Here is an 18,571-nt window from a genome sequence, read left to right on the forward strand (position 1 = left end):
TTACTGATAGGCAGAATACTTGTTACAGAACCTACACAACACTCAATGTGGTAATCTTCTGCTCTGAAAATCCACCTTATACCATACATTATCTTGGCACCTCCTAACAGTTAGAGAAAGGGAGAGAAGCTAAAAGAGAAAAAAAAACTTCAGTCGAATTACTCCAGACAGGCTATGCTGTAAATTGTCAGTCAAACTGTATCAGGCCTCCAAATATGGCTCCACCCCATTTGTAACTACTTCCTAAATCATAGCAATGGAGGAGGAAAAGGGCTCGGTGGAACAGAATTTATTTAGGTAGCTCTAAATGTGTTGCTTTTTACAAATACCTGTTAATTCAGCCATTAGTAATCCATTTTGGAAAGCCTCACTTCCCTTTTCACAAAAGGTAAATTTGAACACTTCTCTACTATTTTGAAATATTCAGTTCCTTAAACCATATCTTTTTAATAAGCCTTTGCACTTGCACCTGAAGCCCCATAATCGAGGTGTCTGAGGTAATTTAAACCACTTTGTCACTGGGACCAAAGCACGATTTTCTTCAGGGATGCAATAAAACACTACAATCACAAGCACTATGGCTGTATAAGAGTTATGAAGGTGACTTCTCATTACAGGGTCCACTAGCTTTAGTGCTTTGCTCCCAACCCATAGGTCATAGTACCTAGTACCAAGTCCCAGGGCTATTCAAAAGTGTAAAAAACACACATTCAGAAATAAAAAAAAGATGACTTATTAGCAGGAAAAAGCAAACGGCATTGTGGTGTCAATAATGCGATATTACAAATTATTCCACATATGCATGTCCCCAGTGTTGTAATGTAAGACGTTGAAACAATATCTATGACATTATAAGATTATCAATCACTAGAATTCTCATTGATTTAAAATTATGATTTTAATTCTTGTGCATTGCTAATATGCAATGTAAAGCCTATTCCAGAATTTGAACACATAATCCAGGATGTCAGTGCAATACTGAGTGATGTGCTGTATTGCCAGAAGTGCCAATTTTCAGTAAGTTGCCCCATCTGCCTGTTCAGATGGACGTAAAATATCCTAAGATACTACTCGAAAAGAAGCATGAACTTGTCCAAGTGTTCTGGGCAATGTTTATTTCTCAACAACCACCATCAAAAATAGATTAACTTGTCGGAGCAGGCTCGCGGGGCTGAATGGCCTACATCTGCTCCTATTTCCTATTTCTTATGTCATTGCTGTTTGCGGAACCTTACTGCGTGGCAAGGATTGGCTGCTGCCATTTGCAGAAAATAACAGTGAATGCACTTCAAGTAATTAATTTTTGTTCTCAGAATGTGGGAAATGCTGCATTTATTGCCCATCTCAAGTTACCCTGAGAAGGTGGTGATGGACCTTGTCCTTGAACTATTATAGTTCTTATGGTGATGGTGCTCCCATGATGGTGTTAGGTAGGAAATTGCAACATTATTGACCCAATGGCAATGGAGGAACATTTATATATGTCCAAGTCATGATGGTGTACGAATTGGAGGGGAACTTGGAGGTGATCGTATTCCCATGACATTGCTGCTGTTGTACTTCTCAGTGGTAGATGGCAGGGGAAGGACGTGCTGTTGAAGTAAAATTTCTTGCTTTACTCACAAGCAGTCTGAATCATTTAAAATAATCTAACCTGTTATGTCAGTAGTTATTTAACCCACTTATCTCTAGAATCATGCATTATCTTTACCTGATGATATCTGCTTGATTATTTTTGTTGATCCCATAGCCTCCTCTACGATATATTTTATTCTGTTGCTTTATCTTTCATTGTGCTGATCAAATTGACAAAAAACTCTAAATGTGGTGCACGTACAGACAAGTAAGTCATAATTCATATTAAATAAATCCTATTTGAAGCAATGAAAATAGCAATAACCATGGAATAAATAATAATAGTTGAATAATATGGAAATAAGTAACCTGGTTGAGCTGGAGGAAAAACTCACTTTTCTGTGATCATGGCAGTTATGATTTGCACCCCAACCCACTTCCAAAGAATTATTTATCTGTGAGAATAGGTGTCCGTTCTTAAATAATACATTAAGCATTGTTATGGCAAACTCAGTTAACAAGCCTATAAGTTCCACAGGTAAACGTTAACATTACATCTAATGGCCTTAGCAGCGTAGTATTGGTAAAAAGTGAGCTAATTAAATAAATCTCTAGAATTTAAAAAAATATAATTATTCTATTAATGTAATACTATGTGTTGTAGGGTATTTACTATAACTGGGGAAGAATATTAGTGATCTCTTATGAGTAGGCTGTTTAGTTATTGGCTTTATAATTCCAGGCTATAGTTAATGGTTTCCTTATTGTGAATATTTATGTGATTAAATACTGGAGAATGTCTACCAGCAAAGCCTCCAGTCCTATATTTGTGCTGCAAAATCTGTACCCATGTCCTTATAAAACTCAGTGTAATCAGCTCTGGGGGAGGGAAGCAGACTGGCAGTTAGAGTAGCTGAGAGTCTTGAGATTGAAATCACTTTGGATTTGACCTGGTAGTTATACAATAAAGTTATTCTGTTTATTTTAACTGTGCAGTGCAGATCTGCTTCTTCCGTTATATACCTCCTGAATACAATCCTTCAACATTTCAATAATAATTACACTGCCTGTGGTTTGTTCCATAACAGACTGCTCTTAATTTAGAACTCCTGTGGGATCTGAGTACAGCTCATGGTTTTAGAATACAGATTGTTCTCTGAACTGGAATGAGCAGGTGTAATGAATGGCATAAGTTCCTTGCACCTGTTGTACTACAGCTTGGAGATGAACAGTGGTGATAAAAACATACCAGGACAGGTTAGGAATCTCAGATCAACAACCTAACAGCATCAACAATCCATACATCAATATTCCCTTCTGAACCAGGAGGAGATGAGGAGAATTTTTTTTACACAGCGTTTTATGATCTGGAATGCACTGCCCGAAAGGGTGGTAGAAGCAGGTTCATAGTAACTTTCAAAAGAGAATTAGATATATACTTAAAAAGGAAAAATTTGCAGGGCTATGGGGAAAGAGCAGGGAAGTGGGACTAATTGGAAAGCTCTTTCAAAGAGTCGGCACAGGCACGATGGGCCCAATGGCCTCCTTCTGTACTGTATAACTCTATGATTAATACAAGAGACCAGCTTGAAAACTAGGTGAAGGCATTAATTTCAGAAGCACCGTTCTAAGCTTCTAGTGCAGAACTTCAAATACAAAGATTTCCAGACAATTATATTTTTTTTCCAGAAAATGCTGGAGAAACACAGCAGCTCAGTCAGCATCTGACAAGAGAAAAGACAAGTTAGCATTTCAGCCAGCGACTGTTATGTCTTTTTTCTTTCCACATGCTGACAGAACTGAATGTTCTCAAATTGTACTTTTATAATATTTGACAACAAAATTTGAGAGAGTCGTTTTTGTGAACAGAAGTCAGGCACAGGTTATTTTAGGCTAACCTTTTACTCAGAGTAAGTAACATCCACTACAGGGAGTCTCACTCCACTTTAACTGGTGCTAAATTTGCAGTGTAAATGCACCCTTACACTACTTTTTGTACTAGTTTAACCACAATCAATGAGAGGCCAACTTTTAAACTTTAAAAAGTACTCAAACAATCTGCTGTTCCATTAGCTGATTTCCCCAAAGTGGAAGACCAGTGAGTAGAATGCCGTGCATGTGCCTCCATGCATATATGCAGAACATTGCTTTGCCTGAGCAGTACAGTGGATGTTATTGCTACTCACTCTGATATTGCTGATGGTGTCAGGATGGTATGTGCAATAAAACTGACCATAAAGCTATTGACAGGCTGTGTAGTTTGGTAAAGTAGATACAATGGGGTAAGTTTAAGGATATAACAAATGTAAATATAATTAAGCCCTCTTTTCGTTCCATATAATATTAGAGAACAGAGCGTCATTTAGCTGATGAACTGCTGAATTATACTCTTCCAAAACAGTAACAGTTCTCTCAACTATTAATGGAGAGACTGCTTTTCTACTCAATACTGTCTATGCAAACAATTTCAAGACAAAGCGGAGAATCTTTTTAGGCAATAGTGATTAATAGGAAGTTGATTTATCCTGTTGCTGATCAACACCAAGTTATTTTTTTAAAAAGAGATGGGACCTACAAAGAAACTTCCCAGCCTGGTTGTAGGATGGAGAAGAAATTCTTCCAGAAATCTGCAGTTGTTTTCGGAGATGAAATTTAATAGAAATAACTATTTGAATAGGTTCTCTTTCTGCCTTGTTTTTGCATTTGTCACTGTGATTTCTAACCCAATTAATTTATCCACAGGTCTTCCATTCCATGTATTCTTCCTTTCAGCCTCTCTGTAATTGTACTAGACATCGATTGAGGGATAGTGCCAGCCTTCATTTATAGCTGTAAACCTCAACATGTGTTTTGACATTAGGTGAAAAATAAAGTATAGCTTACACAACGAAATAGCATAGCACGATAGATGAAGCAAAACAAGTATATCTGATCAAAGAAATAAGTGAAGCTGATGAAACAGATCTGAGAATATGTGATGTTAAGGTTAGGCACAACTATAAACAGTTGAAAGTATAGCTTGTTTTGAAAGCAAGCGACTAACCCTTGCATTTTAAATGAATAGATAAATTGAACAATATAACTAACTTTAATGGATCACTTTTGATGCACCATTGATTTACTTTCATCACTAAAGCTTGTGGGCAGTACAGTACGAGAATGTAAGCCAGCTATGTCAGTTCAATTTTCAGACATTTTTTAATACAAGTTTGTTAATAGCTTCAAGGGAGTTAAAGGCTATATTCCAATTTGGGTTTTGAAATGACAGATAAACTTACCAAGCTTTGGTATCTCAGTTTGATGGCATCAAAACCTCTTGATTGTATTGCAGTTGAATAATTCCCACCAGCTATCCATTCTTCTTTATATATCGCTGCCGTTGGCATATAACAGAACAATAATTCACAAGTTATGTGAATACTGCTGGTTTTAAAATAGGCATAAGATGGATCTAACACAGTTACCCTATATAGAGCTGGTTATTGAAGCAAAGTATGTTCTGTGCAGATTTTAAAATGATTATTGCAAGATGGCCACAGTAATTCCATTTAAGAAAGAGTGGACAACAACTTTAACTAGGCATGTTAATTTAAAGGACTCATCTGAAGTCCATTATTGCAATAGGGGATTTTATTTTCTGCTATGATAGTACCATTGCTTCCATGTGACAGAAACAGTGTACTCTGCACAGGTATAATTACATTTCCACAAATAATGCCAAATTTAGAATTCAGACAGGTGTTACATACATTGATTTTTTTCAAGTAGGTACATTTGCAATTCATAAAGCATCAGCTTTGCAAAATGTACAATCAATACATTTAAAACTTTACAAACAGGATGGTCTTTCCATTGTTGAATTGAAGAAAATGAGCCGGAGACTTTGCTGCCACTATCAATTATCAATCACATTTTGTTAATTCTGGTCTTATTGGAAATTGGTGTACATATTTTAGTAGCTCTATTCGTTGTTCAATAATCTTTTCTTTATTGGCCTTGCAGTGTAGTAGCTTTTTCTTTCCACAGGATAGCAGCTATCATCTTTATATTCAGGACAATAAGAAATTTCTAATAAAATCATCTTATATTGCAGCTGAAACTGCATGCATTTAGACCAATGGAGCTTAAATAGGTGGTATCTCAATCCAGCCCTTTCTCTTTCAGTGGCATTAGTATTAAATCAGTCGCCATTTTACCATTTGCTTGGCGACTCTCGTGCTGAATGTCAGGTGCCACCTGTAAATCTGTGCAGGAAGAGCTAATATGCCTGTGATTATATAGTTCTCAATTTCAGGTAGGTTTCATGAATTCAAAATCAGTCAACAAATTGTCTCTTTGTGCTCAAGTTAATTTCAAATTGAAAGAATCAATAAGTAGCCATGCTACCAATTTTTGTAAATTTAAATCGAGAAGGAAAGAACATGCATTTACGTAAGGATTTATCACATCCTAAAATGCTTTACAGCCAATAGATTACAAATGTACTGATCATTTCAAGTGTTGCATGCCTACAGTTAGATTCACAGCTTCTGATCTAGTGCCATCTCCTCCAATTTGAAGAAACAAAGAAATTTAAAGCTTGGTTGTTTTCTGCATTTTAAAAGTTTACCTGTTATGTTCTAGAGTGACTGTTAGCATCAGTTCTGAACAAGTACAACTATCTATCTGTATCATTCATTCTTGTGAATAAAATTAGTTGCTGCCAGTTTGTGATTTTCTGGTTTTTCTTTCAAAAAAAAATCAAATAATCACTGACTTGCTAGCGTGAAGGATTCATAAGTATGAAGAAGCTGGTGAATACCTGGTTGATGGTAACAGCGGCTAAGTGTCTCACAGACATATTGCAACAGAAAGTGTATGACAATGCCTGACTTTATGTGTATGATATTGGAACAAAGGTGGTATTACAGGCTCCAGAGTAGTCTACACTGTTATTGTATAGGGAATGTCTACATGTCACAAGGTTAAAGGTCAACCTGTTATAATTAGTTGTCATTCATGGCCAAATGAACAATGATGCTGCTGTCAGAAATTACAGTTACCTGGACCTTGTACAGATTCAAACAATGTCATTCTGCACACATTTTCTTGGTGGTGATTCAGACGGGACTAAAGTGCAGTCCCTCTGATATGTTTAAAGTTTTGTATTAAACTCTGCTGGTATGTTTGAAATATCTGTAACCATTGTTCCCAAATGTTAATAATGAACTTAGTTTGTCCAATCATAATTAATGGATCATAACTGTCACAGCCCCAGGTGAAGTATTTGCTCTTTCAGAATGTTTTTCTAATTATAACACAATAGAAATACCAATGAATACCTTTTTTAAGTTAACCATAGCAACTGAAATGAATTATCCTTTTAAAGAGCTTCTACTGCTATCGAAGATGTCAACAGAGCTCCATTTTATAGTAACCAAGAATGATAACTTTACCTTAAGTGGAAGCAGGCATGGCTTTTCATAGTCGAGCTAGACCCCCCCAACTCACTTTCCTTGTAAACATTAAGCTACAAATTAAATTAAAAGTGTATACCTGCTAAAATTTGAATGGAGCCTACAGTAGTGGTATTTTAACACCCTAAGAACAATGCAGTAACTTTAGAAACATTCATTCACAAGTTGATCTTTTTTGGTGTCAAACCCAGTGATGGTTGCCATAAATATCAGTTAATTAGTGAAATTAAGTCCTGTCAATGACTGACCAATTTCAATTTTAAAAAAGTTCCACTCTTGACATTTAATCACAACAGCTGCTTAATCTATTGATGCTGTCTAATTTACTAATGATTAATTAACATTTGTGAATAATTAATTACCCAAGTTTCATGTTGGGCAGAAAAGAATGTCAATTTATTTTGGTTTATTTGCATAAGTAACCAATTAGTTAGAAAAAAAACTGGTCAAATGTTGCTGGCCTTTCATAACAGACCTCTGGGAGTCCTTGATGCAGCCTTCAAGCAGAATGTTCAAATGAATTGAGTTTCTTCATTGGTGCTGATTACAGAGATGTCCAATTATATTTTTATTTAAAATTTACTGCAAGGAAAAATTATAATAGGGCTTCTCACATGTCAAGTTTATAAAAGTACTTTAGTAATTATTTTTGTGTTTTATCTCAGCACGTCGTTTTCAATAGTATGTTGCCGATATGCCAATTTTTCCTTACTGTGGCAAATACTCATTTAGTAAAGTGTTGATTCAACATTAAGTTACATTTTTTATGACTCTGTTTATCATAAAAGACATAGCCTAATATTGAACCAAAACTATGCATGGAATTAATTAATTAGTCTTGTGCTAATGCACAAAAGCTAATCATACTCCTTTGCTTATGTCCTGATGTTAATATACCTTTCAAGTACAAAGTAGAGTAATACTTTCATAAGACTTTATTACGTGGTGTGCAACAATTTGACCATGGTCACCAAACTGAAAAAAATACACTATGCAACTATCTGTATTGGCAAGGTTGGGCCCTTAAATAAATATTTCTTTGAACTGATACCACAGTATCGATTCTCCAAGGAGCTGCAGAAAATAGTCATCTGAAGGTGATCTTTTGAGTCTCCTGCCATTCCTGATCAATAGGGTCTTTCAGTCTTTGCTGGTTTCACAACACTCACTGAACAATAAGGACAACTTGCATTATATAGCACTTTTCTTGTACAGGAAAATGTTTGAGCATTGGCAGAAGGAGGGAATAGAGAGATTAGGCTAGAGAACCAAAAGACAAGGTGGAAGGAGTGGATTTAAGGAGGTTTTTGAAAGCAGAGAGGGAGGTGGCAAGGTAGAGGAAGTGGGTGGCAACATATCTTAGCTCTCACTGCCCTTCATTCTTTCTCTGCTGAATTGGGCTTATTCTACAATGAACGAATCCTTCCATTTATAGTCCGTGCTATATTGGCACAACACCAGAACATTTCAGGGCTTTTCATGGTACAGGCCTCACCATTTTCATTTAAACTAGGAGTATTTATATCTATTGGGAGAGATTCTGCTTCTGAGCCTGAGCATCTTGTAATCGAGCAACAATTCAGACACATGCTTCTGGGTGAATAATCCTGGCATGGTAGATTGGTGAAACACAAAGGCTTCATGACAGCATCCCAGATCGGATGCATTCATGCAAAGAACGCTGCGCCTGGCATCACACACCAATTGGACATTAAGTAAGTCAGTGGGTGCTCATATGGAGCATTTATTGCCACTAGGGTCCCATTGATGGTACGCTGAGCCTAGGGAAATCCAGCCACTCTGTCATAGTTCACTGCATGCTCTCTCTGCTTTGTTAGGTCTATAGGAAACAAAATGAACTGCAATGCCTGCTTCAGCAGGGCATCTGTCACCTGCTTGATGCAGTCATGCACTGCAGACTGACTCATGTCCTCCAAAGTAGCCTGAAAAGATCCAGTGGCATAAAAGTGCAAAGCAGTTGTAACTTTTAAGCCACCCCCAAGGTTGTTCCCCTGGTTGAAATGGGCTGCAATTCTGGGGCCAGCAGCTGGCATAATTCAGATATTGGCTTAGGTGGAAGCACAGCTTTCTCAGAAACTTACTTGCAGACAAATCCAGGAACGACCACCTTGGTCTATATATTCCCTAATTGGGGGTATCCATCTCTACAGTGCTCGATTAGCTTTGATTCCATCCGCTCCTCCTCCTGATCCTCATTATCGTCTTCCTCATAGCAGAAGAACAAAAGAGTTCTGAATGGAAACTCCACAGTCCTTGAATGCTCTAATATTTTTAAATTTGACATTGTACTGTTCCTGGTTTAATTCCAAGCAGTTTTTTACTGCTTCTCATATACAATTGCTTAAAAAAGTTCAAGGTATATTTGGAGGAAAATCTCCCCCTAAGTTTTTCAATGTTCTTAAGCAACACTGAGTTTTTTTCCATTCCCATCCCTCTAAGTCTCTGTCAATCAGTTGATTCCTCGCTAAATTTCATGAAGATAATCCTTCACAGAATCCTCCTCCTTGGTTTTTTGTGGCTATTTCCCCCAACTTTCTGTTTCCCTTTTTGGATGTTTCCCATTGATTGAATACATTCATGTCAGAAAGAGTTGACATCCCCAATGTCTTAGTTTTGGTCACCTGCCTTGTCTAAGGGGACTCTTTTCAATGAAAGTTTCATTGGAGACTATCCATTTTATTCTTGCAGACTGGCAAAAGTACACAGGAAGATTATTTGACAGAATCTCCATGGAGTTTTATTTTCATTGGGTGGGGTTATAATCGGCAGGTTCTAATTTGCCTATAAATCACTTGGTTTAAAGTTTTTCTGGTTATTGCATATTAAATCCCACACATTTGTCTTATGTTTGTTCTTTCAGTAAAGGAATTTCCTGAGCATCTCTTGATTCTCAAAGTTTTTAGCTCACCCAATCTGTCCTAAATAGGTCCATAAAAATTGGATAGAGCAACCTATCTATCCTATCTGACCTGCTTCCCATTTTAATAGGAAGTTGCAGCTAACCTAGCTTCCTTATTTACTTTTTGCTTCACCTAATATTTGGACATGTTTTAGGAGAGAAAGGGGAAGGAGCATCAAGAGTTAAATGCTTGCTCCCTGGCAGCCATATGTGTCCTTGCAATCTCAATGTTAACTCTGCCTTATCTGCAAGTGCATTGTCTTCTTGATCTCAGCAGCATAACTTCCTGCAGAGTTCATCTTTTCCCCATTCCCCATGCAAAATTGAACATAGCCATCCCTATGAGGGGATGGGTGATTTGATTCCCTCAAAGCGAGTAAGTTGCGGGGTGGGGGTGGGGGGGCGTAGGAGTGGAGAGGGGCTGGGTTCAGGGCACGGGAGCTACCTTATATGAGAGTAAATTGGTATATTGTGTATATATATATATATAATATATAGGTGTGAGACATTGCACTTTACATGGCAGCAACTCCTAATAAACAATTCAATTTGTTTTGCCTTCAGAGTGTCAATGCACCACAAAATTTATGATGTGGAGATGCCGATGATGGACTGGGGTGGACAAATGTAAGGAATCTTACAACATCAGGTTATAGTCCAACAGTTTTATTTGAAAATCACAAGCTTTCGGAGCTTACCTCCTTCGTCAGGTGAGTGAGTCACTCACCTGACGAAGGAGGTAAGCTCCGAAAGCTTGTGATTTTCAAATAAAACTGTTGGACTATAACCTGGTGTTGTAAGATTCCTTACATTTGTCCACAAAATTTAGACCATGGTGAAATTTGTCAATTGTCTTTTGCTTTATACATGTCTTGAACTACTTGCATAATTAATTAGCTTACATCAGAACTGGAGTAAATAAAGATACTATCTGTTTTTGTTCAACTGTAAACAATGTTTCTGTTTGGAGGTGACATTGGTTTGTTGACACCTTGCACCTTTCTATTTCACAAAATGTCTGGGTGGATATTAAAGCTAATTAAACTCCTTAAAGAGAGCACCTTAAGACAGATATAATTTTATAAAACTGAAAGCAGAATAATATTAGATCACTTAGTTGTGCTTTCACTGTCATATTATTTCAAACACTAACCCATGATGAGATTTTGTAACATTTTCACCTGAAGATTTGATAAAACCTCACTGCAATTTTTCTATGCTCTATTTTAAGTGCACTGTTCAACACATTCAAATCAAAATTGTGTGTGTGGTATTTTAGCTAAGACTTTGTTAAAATAACACACACAGGAATTTCACCCCAACCCCCCAGTGTATTGGATGAGAGAGGTACCAGAACAAAAGAACTTCGAAGAATAAAGAGACAATCAAATACAGCCGGGAAAATGATAATCGAAGCAACTGTCAACATGGAAAGAGAAAGGTAATTAAGCAATACACTTAGAAATCCCCAAGTTTCAGGCAATAAAAGGTTCCTGAGTGATGAATAGTTGCTGAAAAATCTGCTCAAAGGAACTGTTTGTTGATGAGTAGACTCAGAAATCAGAGTATTGCTATTGTGCTAAATAAGAATTTTAATCTAAAATATAATTTGTCACGAGGTCCAACCTGGAACTATCCATTGGAAGAGTAATTCTGCAGCACTGAATTTCCATTTCCAAAGTTATGATATGTTGTAGAGTATTTTGTGTATTACCTAATAATGCACTTTTGGTTTTAGGTAAAATTTGACTAATTTTTAAGTATATGTAGAACCACTGAAGTCACTCTACGATCTTACACAGGGTACATAATCCGGATTCTTTCTTGTGACTGGCTTACAATTACTTCAAGTAGAATAAAAACAGAATAGAAAAGGTGGAAAAATATATTTAGGAAACAGAAGAGATTAAATTGGCCTTGGAAAATAGTAGAAAACGGCCAATGGCAAACAGGCAGCCCATTGTACACCCTGCCCGGTTTTCTAGTTTTTTATTCCATTGACTTCATTGGAAAAGAAAATCGGGCGGGATGTAAAACGGGCGGCTGATCCACTATCGCCCGTTTCCTGCTACTGCCCAAGACCAGTTTCACCCCCAAAGTTTAAAGACAAAACACCTCATCCCAGTGTTACAAATTTGGAATGAAAAACACTGAAAGGGACTGAAAAAATGGCAACTGATGCAGTGATTGGGAGTGACTGGATAAGGAGGCCTTATACCATTCCATTGATAGACTGATAAGAGGTATATGTGGTATAAGTATAAAATAGATAGAAATGAATGAACCCGTCACATTTCAGCGGCTTAGTTTCATTTCAGTGAATGAAATTTATTTCAATTGAACCCAAGTCCATTAGATAAAATGCCAGAAGTTCAGAGACTGAGAAATACACACACTTAGAATGCTCCAGTGGTATTACAATGACTAACCTTGATGTAACACATCATGGTATTTAACTTAAAGCTGAATGACATTTTTATCATGCAATTCAGAACTCCCTTTCAAATGTATATGATGAAACAACTGCAATGATATTAACTGAAATTTCAAAACTATTGCATTTGGACTTGTGATGGGTACTGTGCAATGTTTGTTTGCTGGAAACTTTTGCAAGTCCACATTATCAATACTGTTGTAAAGCATAATGGATATTATAGTTCCTCTGAGGAGCTGTGATCACTCTCAGTGGAATCTCTTTTATGGAAGCATTTTAAATTAGTGGGAAAATACCATTCCTTATTTGCAATTGAACTTCCTCAGGTGGATCAATAAGGGCAACCAGAAAGGGCAGGGGGGTGAAAATACAAACAACACTAAGGCAGTTAAAGATTGTTTCCTTACACAAAACGTGAGGCAGGCTATTAGAGCAGAGACTATGTTGGGGTTTGGTGTTCAGCAATTCACCAGGCTGGTTAGTAGCTTGGAGATTGGTGAGCATCTGAGACATAGGCCCAGAATTTGCTGGAGCAGGGCATTTCATGTCATGCCCCGTTAGAGAGACTTTTTCCCTCACCTTTCAGCTTGCAATTATTTTGCCCTGTAAGTTGCTGGAAGTGCGAGCTGACAACAGTGTGACGAGAGCAACAGGGTATCTGTGACTTTAGTGAACAATGAGACCAACAGTCTATCTCCTTAACCAATGAGATTTAAGGATTGAGAAAGAAACAGAGGAATGATGGAGAGGAGGGTGAATTAGAGCCAAATTGGCTACAAAAAGAGAAATAAAGAGAGGGAAAGAAAGATGGGATTGAAAGAGTAAAAGAGAGACAGAAAGGAAAAGTAAGAACAAAAACATTAACATTTAAATTTGTGAAAATCTCTCACAACAATTTACCACCTGTAGGAATGACACTCCACAATTTAAATTGTTCCCTTTCTGAGCTGGAGAGGTTGATTGCATTGCAGGAACATAAGTCCCCTCATTTAAAGGTACTTAATCTGTTAAGTACTAACCCTACTGTTCTATGGCGAGTTTAATTGGCAATTAATGCGCAAATGCAGCAATTTCATGAAACTCACAGGGACGTTGAGGGTGAGCTGCTGTTTAGCTCTTCGGACATCTGGCCGGTTAAAACATTTGTATTGTTGTGCATCAAAACAAGCTGGCCATTATCTGTGAATGAATCTGGATTTTAACTCACATGTACTGTGACAAAAAGAAAGAGGTCAAGACCATGATACATTGTAGACCAAAATGCTTCATTCTTGTCACAGTATTGATTTAGAAATGCCGTATCTGGGGGCCTCTGAGCCAATGCAGTTTTGAAGACTTGCATAGCCTGTACATAATTGTGGCTGAAAATGGAGTCAGGCCTGAAAGTGAACACAGAAATGAATATCACGAAAACAAAACTGTAAAATTGGACAATATGACATTGCAGGCTGAAAATCTTCATATGCCTCAGTGGCTACTGTTGAACGACAAACATTAGATTTATAGAGATTGGTAAACATACAATTCTAAGAGATTTCCAATAATCCTAACACAAATCCCGCCTCTAGTGGTGAGAATCCATTTTCCTAAAAACCTGCAAAAACACTAGAGTAAGAATTTGAGTCCTATTGTGTAACACCCAAAGTGTCTCAACTCTTGTGCAGTAATGTTAGAATCAGTGTTCCAGAGTAATTGTGTTCTGTTGATTTAAATCACTGTAAATGTTCACGTAAAACACTTACCTGTTTTTCCCTGAAAAATAGTTCAAAAATACATGTGCATGTGGAGTTTTTTTTTAATGTGGATACTAAAATAAAAACCATTTCAACTCCAGAAAAGCTGTTCTTTATTTTTTTAATCACAGGTTGCAAGAGTCAAGGCTCTTGTGTACAGGGTTATGCTGGAGGTTAATCAACTGAAAACCGGGCTAGCTTCCTGCTGCTTGTCCAGCTAGAATGACAATACCTGTTTGGGCATTGGCTTACAGGGTTATTTGGAGCCAAGTGGGAAGAATCCCAGACCCCAGTGAGAGGTCTATCCTTTCAGGTTCAATTAGTTACGCAGTCTGGCTGGTCAGTGATCAACAGTGCCCTGGGGAACTGCGGAGATACCTGGCTTAATGATCAGATTATGAAGTCTGTCATGGGATTGACGCTCTTCCAATCTCTCATTGCCAGATCTGAAGTCATGGAGCTGCCATGACCCCAACCACTTACATCCCAAGGTGGTTGGTCACTAGTTGGTCAATACACAATGGACATGCCCTTCCTGCGCAGACTGCAAGTACCAGGAGCTCCTTACGGAAAGTTGCTGACCGTTCGTGCTCAGCCTTTTGTTTTGCAGCATGCTTTTCATTTTCTTTTCAACCTCATCAAAGTTGCATGTTAGCTTCATCTGCTGGCACTTGTCCCTATCGGCTCTATTGTCATACACTTCAGCATATCAACTCTCTATGGTTTCCCTGCTGCACTGCAGATCTTGCAAGGTCATGTTAAATAACAGTTCAAAAGTTTGGGAGGGAATATTATACACACAGCTATATTATTGAAGATTTGTGACAAAATGACGGAGTGAGAATTTGAGTGTTGGTGACTGCGCTGGTAAATTTCCAGAATGTTTCCACTTATGGGCAGTTGAGGTAGCATCAGTATTCCAGAGCTATTCTCTCTACTGTTCACTTAAATAAAGTAATTGGTATTTGGTGCGGCTGAGAAAAATGGCAGAGGGAAGAAGGAAAAATTTCAAAGCTTTTCTGTCTAACATTTTTTAAAAAGTAATACATTGCAAGAGGTTTGGATTTTTGAAAGATATCACAAGCATGGAAATGGGAAACTTGTGGAGCCAAATAGGTTGTTAATATTTTTTGTTGACTGTCAGTGCCCATGGTGGCAGAGATTTCCATTTCAATGGATGGTGATTTCACTTTCTATGTTCTCTAATTTTGTTTTTTTGATTGCCTGCTTGTAACAAGTAAATACAATTTGCAAAAGGCTGCTGTCTTGAAGTGTCATCTTCATGTTGGTTAACTTGCCTGGACCCATATTTTGTAGTGCTCTGTAACTTCAAAAATATATTTTGATGTCCGAGCAGTAATACAAGTGTCCTGACTGAGTGCTGGGATGTTCCAGTTGCAATTGCATTATAATTACCAAAGAAAAAAGTTTTCACTCCTGTTAGGTCTGTGCTAAATCTGACTAAATTTAGTTTGATATTCACACTGTTCTGATATGAAGTGACCTGCTTGAGTAGGTTTCCCTTTGTATTTAAAAAGAATTGTTCTGCATATTTTCAGCTTGAAGTTTACTCTGAACAGAGTAGAACATTTGCTGGGGAAGATAGCTGGGCCACACATGAGTAAAGGCCTATATTATCACGATGAAAATATGACCCTCATCTTTCCTGCCCACCACCCGAGTTTTCAATTAACTGAATCCACCCCATTAAAGTACAATAGACAATTTGGAAGAATAGAATTAGACACATGTACAGAGCAGACTATTTAATATACTCAAGATTGTGCCAGTAGGAATATAAGTAATTTTTCAAGAGGTTCAAAGCTGTTGCTCTCCTGCAGTTTTATACATTAAGTAATCTTAATTATAATGTGCATGCAAGACATCAAAGCAATAGAGGATGATCACTTTATTTGTCAAACAAAATGTTTAGCTTCTATGCGATAAAATGTGTAGCAACTGATTCAGCGAGTCCTGGTGTGAGGAAAATTGCCTCATATCTCTGTAGGAAGCAGATAATTTTCTTCCTAGGCTCCCATCAGAGCCTTGGTTACTGAACACGGCAGTAAAAAAGATTTGTAGGACGTAATATTTTTAATCAAGCCAAGGTTTGAGCAGAAAATCAAACATATTAACCGATGGCATTAAGAAATATGACTTTAATCATTTGCAGTATCCCATATTTCTTTTCAATTTAGCCAAGTTATTTAACATTTACTGAATGATTCATTTCCCTCAGGTTTTTTTTATTAGAGTGCGGCTTATTGGAGATGTTGTTTTATTTTTTTCGCAGGTGGATGGTGAATTTTCAGTTGGACATACATCCTGCCCTGATAAATAGCCTATGTTTGTATTTAAACTAGATTTCCACCCATTTGAGTCCTGATTTTTAAAAAGTTAATCCTCCGAGGGATTAGATATCCTATAAAATTTCCACTGCTCATTAGTCTGTGGTTGAATGAAATGTAGGAACCTAATTTGCTATCTAGTGGTCTCTAATTACCATTAAGGATCATCACATCAAAATTAACCTTTTTAAAAACATTTAGATATAAAAGTGATTTAGCCTAAACTAACTACTAATAGTATTGCTAAATAGCTTTTACTATAATGTAATAATCTCAATTAAAATAATTACAATTGTAACAATAAAAACTAATGGCCCAGAATTTACTGTGAAAATAACGGTGAGGCTAACAGCACTCACCGTTATTTATGTGTAAATTGAACAGCAACTTCCAGCGAGCATACATACACAGTTAAACTCAAAAATCCAGAAGTTGCTGTCCGAGATACTCTGCTCCTCCATCAGCTTCGCGAAAACGGCATCTCGCTGTCTCACTCACCATTCAAATACGGTGAACAGCATGAGGTTCCTGTACAGACATGGTAGATATGGACTAAACTTGCCACAGACAGTTAGGGCATGTCCATTTCAGTCTAAGTATCCTTTTTAATGGCATAGTAAGTCTTAATTACTGCCAAACAACCTCTCTGGCACTGAAAATTAACTTGTACAAATGTGGAATCTCATTCCTTCAGCTTTTAATTATTGTTGGAGATTTTTAAAAAAAAAATTTAAATGATTTTTTTTTCAACTTTTTATTTCTGTCTCTTTTATCTCTCTGTCCTAATCCAGTATTTCTTTCCCTCTATTTTGCTTTCGGTACCTGATTTGACATTGAATTCATTATTCTAACTTACTCTTCCTGGTTCAGACTCTGCGCTGCTCATTAATGATTCTTCAATCTGATTAGTTAAGGAGATACACAGTTCCTTGCCCTGTTCACACAGGTCCCAGATGCCCTGAAGAGGGTGCTGCGCTATTTGGCTCTCCAACTCACAGTAACTTCCAATACAAAAGCTCATGGAAAGTTCATGGGAAAGTGCAAGTCTACCGCTCACAGTTAATTCTGGCCCAATGTTTTTGCTCAAATCTGACAATTTACCTATATGTACATTTATCTACAGTTAACAAAGAACCCAAAATCTAATAAAACATTGCAATCAAGTGAGGCACCTTCAGCCTAAAAAAAACGATACAGCTGCAGTACAAATGACTTTCAGCTCCCTACTGATGATAATGGTTGCTTCCCTCAGCACTATAGGCGACCCTCTCCCTCTGGGTCCCTCGTACGTGTGAAGTCTCCCTTCAGGTCTTTTGTAAGTAACTAAGCCCCATATACCAGAAAACAGATCTGATCCTCTATCCAGAGCACTGACTATTAAACTGATGAGACTTCTGTGTCTAGTCCAACTCTGACTGCAGCATGGATGTTGTCTGATGAAATGAATGTTGGCTATTGCGCCATTTTGTGCAAAGTACTTGAAATAATGCAGTAAGATTACAGTTTATGTTCATTTTTTCTTTTCAACCTGCTCAATTATGGTTCATATTTCACTTTTGAGGAAGACTTCTTCAGGAGTTTTCCAGTCAGTGTTTGACAATATCCTAACTCGCACCAAGTCCCGTTCACCGATCACCTCTGTACTTGCTGACGTACATTGGCACCCAGTCCGGGAACACCTCGATTTTAAAATGATCAAACTTGCTTTCAAATCCCTCCATGGCCTCACCCCTTCCTATCTCTGTAATCTCTTCCAGCCCAACAACCCTCCAAGATCTCTGTGTTCCTCCAATTCTTGCCTTTTGTGCATCCCCAATTTTAATTGCTCCACCATTGGCGGCCATGCCTTCAGCTACCAAGGCCCTAAACTGTGCAATTCCCTTCCTAAACCTTTCCGCCTCTCTAACTCTCTCTCCTCCTTTAAGGTGCTCCTTAAACCTAATTCTTTGACCAAGCTTTTGGTCACCTATCCTAATATCTCCTTATGTGCCTCGTTGTCAAATTTTGTTTGATGCCGCTCCTGTGAAGCGCCTTGGGGTGTTTTACCATGTTAAAGGTGTTATATAAATGTAAGTTGTTGTTGTTGTGTCAAGATCAAGTTTAGA

The sequence above is a fragment of the Heptranchias perlo genome, chromosome 18 (genome assembly GCF_035084215.1).
Source record: "Heptranchias perlo isolate sHepPer1 chromosome 18, sHepPer1.hap1, whole genome shotgun sequence".
In the NCBI taxonomy this organism is placed as follows: Eukaryota; Metazoa; Chordata; class Chondrichthyes; order Hexanchiformes; family Hexanchidae; genus Heptranchias; species Heptranchias perlo.